The sequence below is a fragment of the Lampetra planeri genome, chromosome 3 (genome assembly GCF_965212315.1).
Source record: "Lampetra planeri chromosome 3, kcLamPlan1.2.h2, whole genome shotgun sequence".
Taxonomy (NCBI): Eukaryota; Metazoa; Chordata; class Hyperoartia; order Petromyzontiformes; family Petromyzontidae; genus Lampetra; species Lampetra planeri.
The window spans coordinates 9,630,403-9,643,369 of record NC_136109.1 but is presented as its reverse complement, the minus strand read 5'-3'; positions in this window follow the sequence as shown (position 1 = coordinate 9,643,369).

Below are 12,967 nucleotides of genomic sequence, written 5' to 3'. Positions count from 1 at the left end.
GACCGTTGGAGGGCCGGACTATAGTTAAAAAAAAACTATGAACAAATTCCTATGCACACTGCATATATCTTATTTTGAAGTGAAGAAACAAAACGGGAACAAATACAATATTTAAAAAGAAGAACAAGTAAAGTTAAATCAACAAACTTGCCAGTATTTCAATTGGAACTATGGGCCTGCTTTTGGCTGAGATGGTCAATGTCCGGTTCCATATTTGTCACTGCTAGTCGTAACAAGTGATGCAAGTGTGCATCAGTTAGTCTAGATCTGGTTGGAGATTTCAAATGTTTCATTCTGGAAAAAGTCTGTTCACAGACATAAGTGCTGCCAAAGATGGTTGCCATTTTGAGTGCATGGTTCCTGAGATGAGGATATGTCTCAGAGGGGAGAGATGCATAGAAATTATGAAGGCTGCTTGACTTGAATGCGTCTTTCAGAGAGTCACAATTCTGCAGTTCAGCCAGTTCCATTTGGTAAATTGTATCCACATTTTCAATGTCAATAGAAAATGGGTTACGGAAAAGCTGTATGTCCTGTTCATGGAGATGAAGCTCTTTAAATCTAAATTGGAACTCCTTTTGCAAATTTTCCAGTGAATCCACACATGTTTTGTTTGGGAATTGCAACCAATGGTTTTTCCGCTAACAGATTTTGAGTTGTGGGGAGATGGCAGAAGTTTTCCTCCTTAACTTGTTTGATGAGGAGGCCTAATTTTACTTCAAATGCTTTGACATGTGATTGCATATCACAGATGAGCTTCCCCTTTCCTTGAAGTTGCACATTGAAACTGTTGAGTAGCTCTGTTACATCTGTCAGAAAGGCAAGGTGCCATTTCCATTCTGCATCATTGAGCTCTGGTACTTCTTTGTTTTTTGAAAGCAGAAAAGCTGTAATCTGTGGAAGTAAGTCATAGAAACGTTTCAAAACTCTCCCTCGACTCAGCCAACGGACTTCTGTGTAGTACAGAACATCTTCATAGTCAACATTTAGTTCAGACAGAAATTCCTGAAATTGTCTGTGGTTTAGTGCATGAGCTCTAATGAAGTTAACACAAGATACCACAATTTTCATAACAGAGTCCCACTTCAGTGATTTACTACACAGCGCTTGTTGGTGGATGAGGCAGTGTATGGCTATTGGATGAGAATGATTATGTTTGTCCATCTCTTGGTTAATGCGAGCAATTACTCCTTTCTTAGACCCCACCATGCTAGGAGCACCGTCAGTTGTCACACTGGCTAGTTTAGCCCAGTTCAGCTCCAAACCATTCACAGTTTGGCAAACTTTTTCATAGATATCATCTCCTGTAGTTGTTCCTTTGATGCTTTGCAGTGCAGCAAGCTCTTCTGTGACTTCGAAATAGTCATTCGTCCCACGAATAAAAATTAAAAGTTGTGCAGAATCACGAACATCATTGCTTTCGTCGAGTGCCAAGGAAAAATAGGAAAGTTTTTTTGTGGAATTTTGCAAATGCTGATGCAAATTGTCTCCCATTTCTTCAATCCTCCGTGTAATTGTAGGTCCTGAAAGACTCACTGTACTAAATAAATCGGCTTTCTCTGGACACATCTCTTTGGCAACAGAATGAAGGCATTCTTTAACAAATTCTCCCTTCACGAATGGTCTGTCAGTGCACGCTATTAGCTTGGCAACTTGAAAACTTGCTCGCAGTGATGAAATATTTAGCTGCTTCTGCTTCACAAAAGTATTTTGCTGAGTTGTTAATGTATTTTTCAGTTTTAATATTTTATATTTTCTCACTTCTCCGACCAAACAATCATATTTATCTTTATGTTGAGTTTCATAGTGTCGACGTAAATTGTATTCTTTGAACACAGACACTATATTCTGGCATATCAGACACACATCTCTTTCCTTGTACTGCATGAAAAAGTAATCATAAGTCCACTGTTCTTTGAATATCCTACACTCCGAGTCAATGTTTCTCTTTCTTGACATCATTGTTTCCTAGGGAGTCAAAATTGCTATTAGTAAAATACCAATATATATACAGCGCTACAAAAACAATATACCAGCAATAACTTTGCCCACACAGAGACATACAGACTGCACTGCCCATCAATGCAGTCTGATTGGGGGAACTCCGCTTTTACCCCAGGCTCACACTGGTGTGGGTGCCATTAAAAAGTTAATAACACCTGCAGTTTTGTTCACAGATCGCAGTACATCCTCAGCACACAGGAATATCACTGGGAGTGGAGCCGAGGGGCAAGTGAGGGAGCTGAGGGAGGGAGAGCCAGTCAAGCGCAGCCAGGGGAGGGCTGGCAGCCTTAGGCCTGGGGGGCAAGTCCAGTCAATTGGCCCATTGAACCATTCACCAGCGCAGCCCAATGAGTGCCCACCGCTGCAGCTCAATCAGTGCCCACCGCCGCAGCTCAATCAGTGCTCGCCAGCGCAGCCAAATCAGTGCTTGCCACCGCAGCCCAATCAGTGCCCACCACCGCAGCCCAATGAGTGCTCACCAGCGCAGCCCAATTAGTGACCATGGGCCAGATAAATGTCCTCGGCGGGCCGCATGTGGCCCGCGGGCCGTAGTTTGAGGACCCCTGCACTATACTATACACTACACTATACACTACACTACTATACACTACACTACTATACACAATACACTACACTATACACTACACTACTATACACTACACTACTATACACTACACTACTATACACTACACTATACACTACACTATACACTACACTATACACTACACTATACACTACACGACTATACACAATACACTATACTACTACACACTACACTATACACTACACTATACAATACACTATACACTCCACTACTGCACACTACACTACACTATACACTACACTACTATACACAATACACTACACTACTACACTATACACTACACTATACAATACACTATACACTACACTACTGCACACTACCCTGTACACTACACTACTACACACTATACACTACACTATACACTACTATACACAATACACTTACACTACTGCACACTACACTATACACTACACCATACACGACACTCTATACACTACTATACACTATACACTACACTACTATACACAATACACTTACACTACTGCACACTACACTATACACTACACTATACACGACACTACTATACACTACTACACACTACACTATACACTACACTACTATACACTACACTATACACTACACTACTATACACTACACTATACACTACACTACTATACACTATAGACTACACTATACACGACACTACTATACACTACACTACACTATACACTACACTACTATATACTACACTATACACTACTATACACTACACTATACACTACACTACTATACACTACACTATACACTACACTACTATATACTACACTATACACTACTATACATTACACTACACTATACACTACACTATACACGACACTACTATACACTACACTACACACTACACTATACACCACACCGGTGTGCTGTACGAGTAACGAATTGGCCACGTTCTGTTCACGTGACAACCCTTAACTAGTTGGCTGTGTAGGGTGGTGGCGGGTTTAACGATTGTCGTGAGACACGGAGAACGTAGAGGGCCAGGTGTTTGGTGGTAAGGGGCCGTCCATAAATGACGTCACACACCTAGGGGGAGGGTGGGGGTCAGACATTTGTGACGATGTGTGACGAGGGGGGGGGGGGGTTTGAGAAATGTGACGTCACATCAAAATGCGCAACTTTAAGTAAATGTAGACAACACGTTCTACTTAATTAAATAGACTTTTAAATAAATGTTTTCTCCCACAACATCAGAGTGCAGCGCCACATTAAATACGCACTACAATGACAATAGTTTAAAGCGATTTGAAGCATGTTTTATTTTCAAAATGGAAATATGGTTTTTGGGGGGGGGGGGCAGAGCTTTGTGACGTCATATTTGAGTTTGATCCCGACCCTGACGATGCCTGCTGCTGTATATTTGGAGTTTGCGTGTCTCTCTCTCATCATCACCACGGTGGCTAGGAGATGTTAACTACCTCGCCTGGTGTACAGGAGGTCGTGGGTTCGATCCCGACCCTGACGATGCCTGCTGCTGTGTATTCGGAGTTCAACATGTTTCTCGAGAAACACGCGTTTAAAGTATTTGGCTCCTTCTTGATTTGAAACGTTCGTGACTGCAGGAATCCATACCCTTTGGTTCTTATAAATTGTCCACGTGATAAGCCACTTGGTAAAGCTATCAACGAAGAGCTAAGAGCTCCAGTGGGTCCTTACCTGGTAAAAATAAATGAATAAAAATTGTTCAATTTTTAGATGTAAAGCTTTCGTGACTGCAGGGATTCATCTTCTTGGTTCTTTCGGTAAAGTCACGTAGAAGGGAAAAAAATAAAATAATAAAAATAAAACATAATAAAATAATTCTCACGACGTTTCGGCCACAACGCAAGCAGCCGTCCTCAGGTGAAGAACAGGTCTCTCGGAAAGACAGACGCTGTCTTTCCGACATAATTATTTTATTATGTTTTATTTTTATTATTTTATTATTATTTCCCTTCTACGTGACTTTACCGAAAGAACCAAAAAATAGTTCAGTTTAAATGTCCAATTGCGTTCAGTGCTCATCTTAGGCGCTTTGCTTATTATTTCCGGCCAATTTCAGAAGCAGCTGAACACAGCGAACGCGAGGAACGCGCCACACGTGGGGAGAGTTTCTTGCCGTTTGCTGCTGCGAGATTGACGCCTATTGAAGGATTAACACATTCCTCCTGCGGAGGGAGCTGGTAGGAACGTCGGGTTGCTCGGTCAATGGCCAGGGTCAACGGCCAGGGCGTGGTGTATTCCGCAAATATGGCCGACTGTGAGGGCGGGCACAAGCCGGCGTGAGTAGGTTAAACGTTGAGTTTTATAAGGGCACCACGGGGTGACCGGCCCCTCCCCACCCAGCCCCGCCCCTCCCACCCCCACCCAGCCCCGCTCCTCCCACCCAGCCCCACCCTCCCCACCCTCCCCCCTTTCCACCCAGCCCCACCCTCCCCACCCAGCCCCACCCTCCCCACCCAGCCCCACCCCTCCCACCCCCCACCCAGCCCCTCCGCAGCCTCCCCACCCAGCCCCTCCCCTCCCCACCCAACCCCTCCCTCCCCACCCAGCCCCTCCCTGCACGACGGACGGACGGACACAATAATCCCCTGTGGGCTGGTGTAACCAGGAGGTTCCTACCAGTATTATTTTCCTTGCTTTGTCTAGCCACTAGGTGTCACCAGCGTGACGTTACAGCCAGTTAGAGGGGGGAGCGGTGGTGCAGCGGTTAGCGCGCTGCGCTCATGAACCCAGCCGCTCGTTGTTCGATTCCCGCTCACGGCCACCAACACCGTAGACGATTATCTGAACCGGTTCTGGGCCTCGCCTAGGTCGACTCGGCCTCAAACGAGCGCCTGCTGCGGTGTGTAGTGAGCATCGCCACTCGGTGAGACAAAGGCGGCCGGGCGTGGTGGTGCTGGCCACCCACCCCCTCGTGTGCCACAGTGCCGGCAGCCTTCATAGGTGCTGCTACACGCGAACAGCACTTGCCCCTACAGTCTGTAAAGGCTATACGTGGAATCTTTGTGCTGGTGGTGATATTCGTGAAATATTGGTCACAGTAAAAAGTGCCATTACAATGGCACTTTCACCACGTAATTTAAAAACTAAAAATGTATTTCTTATTTTAGGGGCCGTCCATAAATGACGTCACGCGATTTTGGACGATTTTGACCCCCCTCCCCCCGTCGTCACACGGCGTCACAAAAAGTCGAGACTCCCCCTCAAATATGACGTCACAAAGCTCTGCCCCCCCCCCCCAAAAAAAAAAAAACATGCTTCAAATCGCTTTAAACTATTGTCATTGTAGTGCGTATTTATTAAAAAGTCTATTTAATTAAGTAGAACGTGTTGTCTATATTTAGTTAAAGTTGCGCATTTTGATGTGACGTCACATTTCTCAAACCCCCCCCCCCACCTTGTCACACATCGTCACAAATGTCTGACCCCCCCCCCAGGTGCGTGACGTCATTTATGGACGGCTCCTTATCAGGTAATTAACATCTCCTATCCAACATGATGATGAGAGAGAGACACACAAACTCCGAATATACAGCAGCAGGCTTCAGGGTCGGGATCGAACCCACGACCTCCTGTACACCAGGCGAGGTAGTTAACATCTCCTAGCCACCGTGATGATGATGAGAGAGAGACACAAACTCCAAATATATAGCAACAGGCATCGTCAGGTTCGGGATGGAACCCACGACCTCCTGTACACCAGGCGAGGTAGTTAACATCTCATATCCAACGTGATGATGAAAGAGACACAAACTCCAAATATACAGCAGCAGGCATTGTCAGGGTCGGGATCGAACCCACGCCCTCCTGTACACCAGGCGAGGTAGTTAACATCTCATATCCAACGTGATGAGAAAGAGACACGCAAACTCCAAATATACAGCAGCAGGCATCGTCAGGGTCGGGATCGAACCCACGACCTCCTGTAGATCAGGCGAGGTAGTCAACATCTCCTATCCAACGTGATGATGATGAGAGAGAGACACACAAACTCCGAATATAAAGCAGCAGGCTTCAGGGTCGGGATCGAACCCACGACCTCCTGTATACCAGGCGAGGTAGTTAACATCTCCTATCCAACGTGATGATGAGAGAGAGACACGCAACCTCCAAATATACAGCAGCAGGCATCGTCAGGGTCGGGATCGAACCCACGACCTCCTATACACCAGGCGAGGTAGTTAACATCTCCTAGCCACCGCAATTCGGTCATCACCACCACACCATCAATCCAAACCCCCAAGCGGGCCTCCTGTAAGCCAGCAACGGAGCAGGCGAGGGTTGGTGGGTCACCACAACAAACATCGCTCAACTCCCCCCTCTCCTCTCTTTTGTTTACGATCAGAGCAAACAAGAAGATGTTCAGACGCTGTCTTTCCGACAGACCTGTTCTTCACCTGAGGACGGCTGCTTGCGTTGTGGCCGAAACGTCGTGAGAATTGTATTTTATTATGTTTTATTTTTATTATTTTATTATTTCCCTTCTACGTGACTTTACCGAAAGAACCAAGAAGATGCTCGGTGTAGTGGGCACTTTGCTTCGTTCATCATTTCGTTTTTTAAAAATGCTTTGCTTAATGTTAACCCCCCTTTTTAAATGAAAGATTTAATAAAAGATTTCTCACTCTGCTCTCCTTACCCCGTCCTTCCCTCTACCCCCCTCTCTACCCCCCCCCCTCTCTCTGCCCCCCTCTCTCTCTACCCCCCCTCTCTGCCCCCCCTCTCTCTCTGCCCCCCTCTCTTCCTACTCCATGTCGTTTTCTCTCTATCCCCCTCTCTGCCCCCCCTCTCTCTCTACCCCCCTCTCTCTCTCTACCCCCCTCTCTGCCCCCCCCTCTCTCTCTACCCCCCCTCTCTGCCCCCCCCTCTCTCTCTGCCCCCCTCTCTTCCTACTCCATGTCGCTCTCTCTCTATCCCCCTCTCTCTCTACCCCCCCTCTCTGCCCCCCCTCTTTCTCTACCCCCTCTCTTCCTACTCCATGTCGCTTTCTCTCTCTCGCTCTCTCGTCCTGTCATCTTTGGTTCTTTCGGTAAAGTCACGTAGGCAAAAAATAATAATAGATGACGACGTTTCGATCGCCCCACACAAACGACCGCCTGTGTGGCGGCGATCGAAACGTCGTCGTCATCTATTTTTATTATTTTCTACCCACGTGACTTTACCGAAAGAACCAAAGAGTATGGATTCATGCAGTCACGAAAGCTTCCAAATCAAGACCGCCCCTCTTCGTGCGGACTAAAACCCATCTGTCCCATCTGTATGGGACAGAGAGCCAGGGTCAGAGGTCGCAAACGGGTTTTGATTCCTTACCCGTATCCGTACCCAGCCGCACCAGGGTCGCAAACGGGTACCCGTACCCGGCCGTACCCGTACCCTACCCGTACCCGGCCGGGTATCGGGTAGGGTACGGGTATCGGGTACCCGATTGCGACCTCTGGGATGAAGCCATGTTGCAGGCGCGGGTGGATTGATTCTAGGAACTTGAATTGTGAGAAGAGACAAGGCGTTGGGCCGCACCAGGGTCGCAAACGGGTACCCGTACCCGTACCCGGCCGGGTACGGGTAGCCGGGTATCGGGTAGGGTACGGGTATCGGGTACCCGGTTGCGACCTCTGGCCAGGGTGCTTCTTCATTGCAGGGCCCACGTGGGCCACTGGGGAACACGTGGGTGGCCCATTTAAGTGAGGCCACACCCCCCACACCCTCCCGACCAATAGGAAAATAGTGACGGCACCCCCCCAACACCCCCACCCCAACACCCCCCCCAACACCCCCCCCCTCCCCCCATCATCATCGTCATGGGCTGAACGATGAATCGATTTCAAATCGAGTTATCGCAATTTGAAATAATGCGATTGGGAAATCGCAAAGGTTGCGATTTGAACAGCTCTGTTACTTTCTTATTGGAATAGTTTTTATTATTATAATACATTTATTTATTTAACTTAACAATTGTTCCGTGTTTGATTGTTCTATTTCAATGAAAACATTTTAATAAATACATGTTGGAAGCAATTTATATCTTTTAAGTTCTCATCCTTGCATTAGAATATATAGAGCAGTTCATTTTTTGATGGTATCATCACTATCACCACCACCATCATCAACACCATCATCTTCACCACTATCAGCACCATCACCACGACCATCATCACTATAAAACTGATGATCATCACTCTCACCATCACCACTGCCACCATCAACACAATCAAACAAATGGATCATCACTTTCACTATTACCACTACCAGCATCATTACCACCATCACCACTACCATCATCACCACTGTCACCACCACCATCATCACCATCACCACCATCGCTGCTCTCCCATCATCACCACTATCAAACCAATGATCATCACTGTCACCATAATAACCATCACCACCACCACCACCAATCAACCATCACCATTAACCACCACCATCCCCACCACCACCACCATCATCACCACTATCAGCACCATCACCACCACCAATCAACCATCACCACTAACCACCACCATCCCCACCACCACACCATCATCACCACCACTATCAGCACCATCACCACTATCATCACCATCACCACCACCAACCAACCATCGCCACTAACCACCACCATCCCCACCACCATCAGCACCATTCCCACTATCATCACCATCACCACCACCAACCAACCATCGCCACTAACCACCACCATCCCCACCACTATCATCACCATCCCCACTATCATCACCATCACCACCACCAACCAACCATCACCACTAACCACCACCACCATCCCCACCACCATCATCACCACTATCTGCACCATCACCACTATCATCACCATCACCACCACCAACCAACCATCACTACTAACCACCACCATCACCACCACCACCATCATCACCACTATCAGCACCAGCACCACTATCATCACCATTACCACCACCAACCAACCATCGCCACTAACCACCACCATCCCCACCACCACCATCAGCACCATCCCCACTATCATCACCATCACCACCAACAACCAACCATCACCACTAACCACCACCACCATCCCCACCACCATCATCACCACTATCTGCACCATCACCACTATCATCACCATCACCACCACCAACCAACCATCACTACTAACCACCACCATCACCACCACCACCATCATCACCACTATCAGCACCAGCACCACTATCATCACCATTACCACCACCAACCAACCATCGCCACTAACCACCACCATCCCCACCACCACCATCAGCACCATCCCCACTATCATCACCATCACCACCAACAACCAACCATCACCACTAACCACCACCATCACCACCAACACCATCATCACCACTATCAGCACCATCACCACTATCATCACCATCACCACCACCAACCAACCATCGCCACTAACCACCACCATCCCCACCACCACCATCAGCACCATCCCCACTATCATCACCATCACCACCAACAACCAACCATCACCACTAATCACCACCATCATCACCACCACCACCACTATCAAACCAATGATCATCACTATGACCACCACCATCATCATCACCATCATCTGCCCACACGCACACAGCAATACGACCACATCACCCCCCGCATCACCATCAACCTCCCATCACCACCACCACCATCCCCACCACCACCATCATCATCACCACCACCACCACCACCACTATCAAACCAATGATCATCACTATGACCACCACCACCACCACCATCATCATCACCATCACCTGCCCACACGCACACAGCAATACGACCACATCACCCCCCGCATCACCATCAACCTCCCATCACCACCACCACCACCAGCCCCCCCCCCTCTCCACATCATCCCACGACGAGTGACGCGTCCCGCATGGACGCATGCGCGTGCTCTTGGTACCCTTCCGCGGACTACATTTTATCTTGGGGCAGGGGGGGGGGGTGAAGGTACTATTTTTTCTCACCCCCCCCTACGGCTGCCCCCTCCCCCCCAGCAGGTCACGTGACCGATCAGTGTGTCGGGCTTCTCCCTGCAATGAGCACCGGGCAGTGAAGGGAGTTTGACGGAGGTGACGCTCATTTTTTGCTTTTCCGTTCCATCTCCCTCCCTCCCCTTCTCCCCTCTCTCTCCCCTCTATCTCCTCTCTCTCCCTCCCCCCCTCTCTCCTCTCTCCCCTCTCCCCCCTCTCTCTCCCCTCTATTCCACTATCCCGGTCTCATCCTCCTACCCCCCCTCCGCCCGCCCTCCCGCTCCCACACCGTCACAGACAACGCAGTAGTAGCAGCAGCAGCAGTAGCCGCGTTCCTCCACCCACAACCACCTCCACCATCCACTCAAAAGCAGCAGCAGTAGCAGCAGCAGGGCTGTCAGAGAGAGAGAGCCGAAACCCTGGGGCATGGTGGAAATTATTTACCCGGCGGATTGGGTTTGATGGTGATTAGGGTTTTTATTTTTTTTTCTGGTGTGGTTAGTTGGTGGTTGGTGGTGGTGGTGGTGGCGCGTGTAACCCAATTATTATATTTTTAAAAAAACATTTTAAATTCATACAGCTCCCAACCCCATCAGCGAACGCACGTCGTCCTAATACGAATGCTCGTATAGGGGACAATTTGACGGTGAGAATCACGATGCTGTGATGCTCATTGCTGGGAAGCTGCTCGTGTCGGTGATCGTGGAGGAGGAGGAGGAAGAGGAGACATCAATGCGAGGAAGAAAGCGAATGTCGCGGCCGCGTGGATTTTAATTCGTCAGCTGCTGCTGCTGCTGCTCCTGCTGCTGCTGGGAAAACGGCGATTCAAAAATCAAGGTCTCCACATAACGTCGTGTGTCAATGCCCGTGTCACATCACACATCGTGTGTCAATGCCGTGTCACATCGTGTGTCAATGCCGTGTCACATCGTGTGTCAATGCCGTGTCACATCACCCCTCGTGTGTCAATGCCGTGTCACATCACCCATCGTGTGTCAATGCCGTGTCACATCGTGTGTCAATGCCGTGTCTCATCGTGTGTCAATGCCCGTGTCTCATCACCCCTCGTGTGTCAATGCCGTGTCTCATCGTGTGTCAATGCCGTGTCACATCGTGTGTCAATCCCCGTGTCTCATCCTCGTGTGTCAATCCCCGTGTCTCATCCCCGTGTCTCATCCCCGTGTCTCATCCTCGTGTGTCAATCCCCGTGTCTCATCCTCGTGTGCCAATCCTCGTGTGTCAATCCGCGTGTCTCATCCTCGTGTGTCAATCCCCGTGTCTCATCTTCGTGTCTCATCCTCGTGTGTCAATCTCCGTGTCTCATCCCTCGTGTGTCAATCCCCGTGTCTCATCCTCGTGTGTCAATCCCCGTGTCTCATCCTCGTGTGTCAATCCCCGTGTCTCATCCTCATGTGCCAATCCTCGTGTGTCAATCCGCGTGTCTCATCCCCGTGTGTCAATCCCCGTGTCTCATCTTCGTGTCTCATCCTCGTGTGTCAATCTCCGTGTCTCATCCCTCGTGTGTCAATCCCCGTGTCTCATCCTCGTGTGTTAATCCCCGTGTGTCAATCCTCGTGTCTCATCCCCGTGTCTCATCCTCGTGTGTCAATCCCCGTGTCTCAACCTCGTGTGTCAATCCCCGTGTCTCATCCCCGTGTGTCAATCCCCGTGTCTCATCCCCGTGTCTCATCCCCGTGTCTCATCCCCGTGTGTCAATCCCCGTGTCTCATCCTCGTGTGTCAATCCCCGTGTCTCATCCTCGTGTGTCAATCCCCGTGTCTCATCCTCGTGTGTCAATCCTCGTGTCTCATCCCCGTGTCTCATCCTCGTGTGTCAATCCCCGTGTCTCAACCTCGTGTGTCAATCCCCGTGTCTCATCCCCGTGTGTCAATCCCCGTGTCTCATCCCCGTGTCTCATCCCCGTGTCTCATCCCCGTGTCTCATCCCCGTGTGTCAATCCCCGTGTCTCATCCTCGTGTGTCAATCCCCGTGTCTCATCCCCGTGTCTCATCCCCGTGTCTCATCCTCGTGTGTCAATCCCCGTGTCTCATCCTCGTGTGCCAATCCTCGTGTGTCAATCCGCGTGTCTCATCCTCGTGTGTCAATCCCCGTGTCTCATCTTCGTGTCTCATCCTCGTGTGTCAATCTCCGTGTCTCATCCCTCGTGTGTCAATCCCCGTGTCTCATCCTCGTGTGTCAATCCCCGTGTCTCATCCTCGTGTGTCAATCCCCGTGTCTCATCCTCATGTGCCAATCCTCGTGTGTCAATCCGCGTGTCTCATCCCCGTGTGTCAATCCCCGTGTCTCATCTTCGTGTCTCATCCTCGTGTGTCAATCTCCGTGTCTCATCCCTCGTGTGTCAATCCCCGTGTCTCATCCTCGTGTGTTAATCCCCGTGTGTCAATCCTCGTGTCTCATCCCCGTGTCTCATCCTCGTGTGTCAATC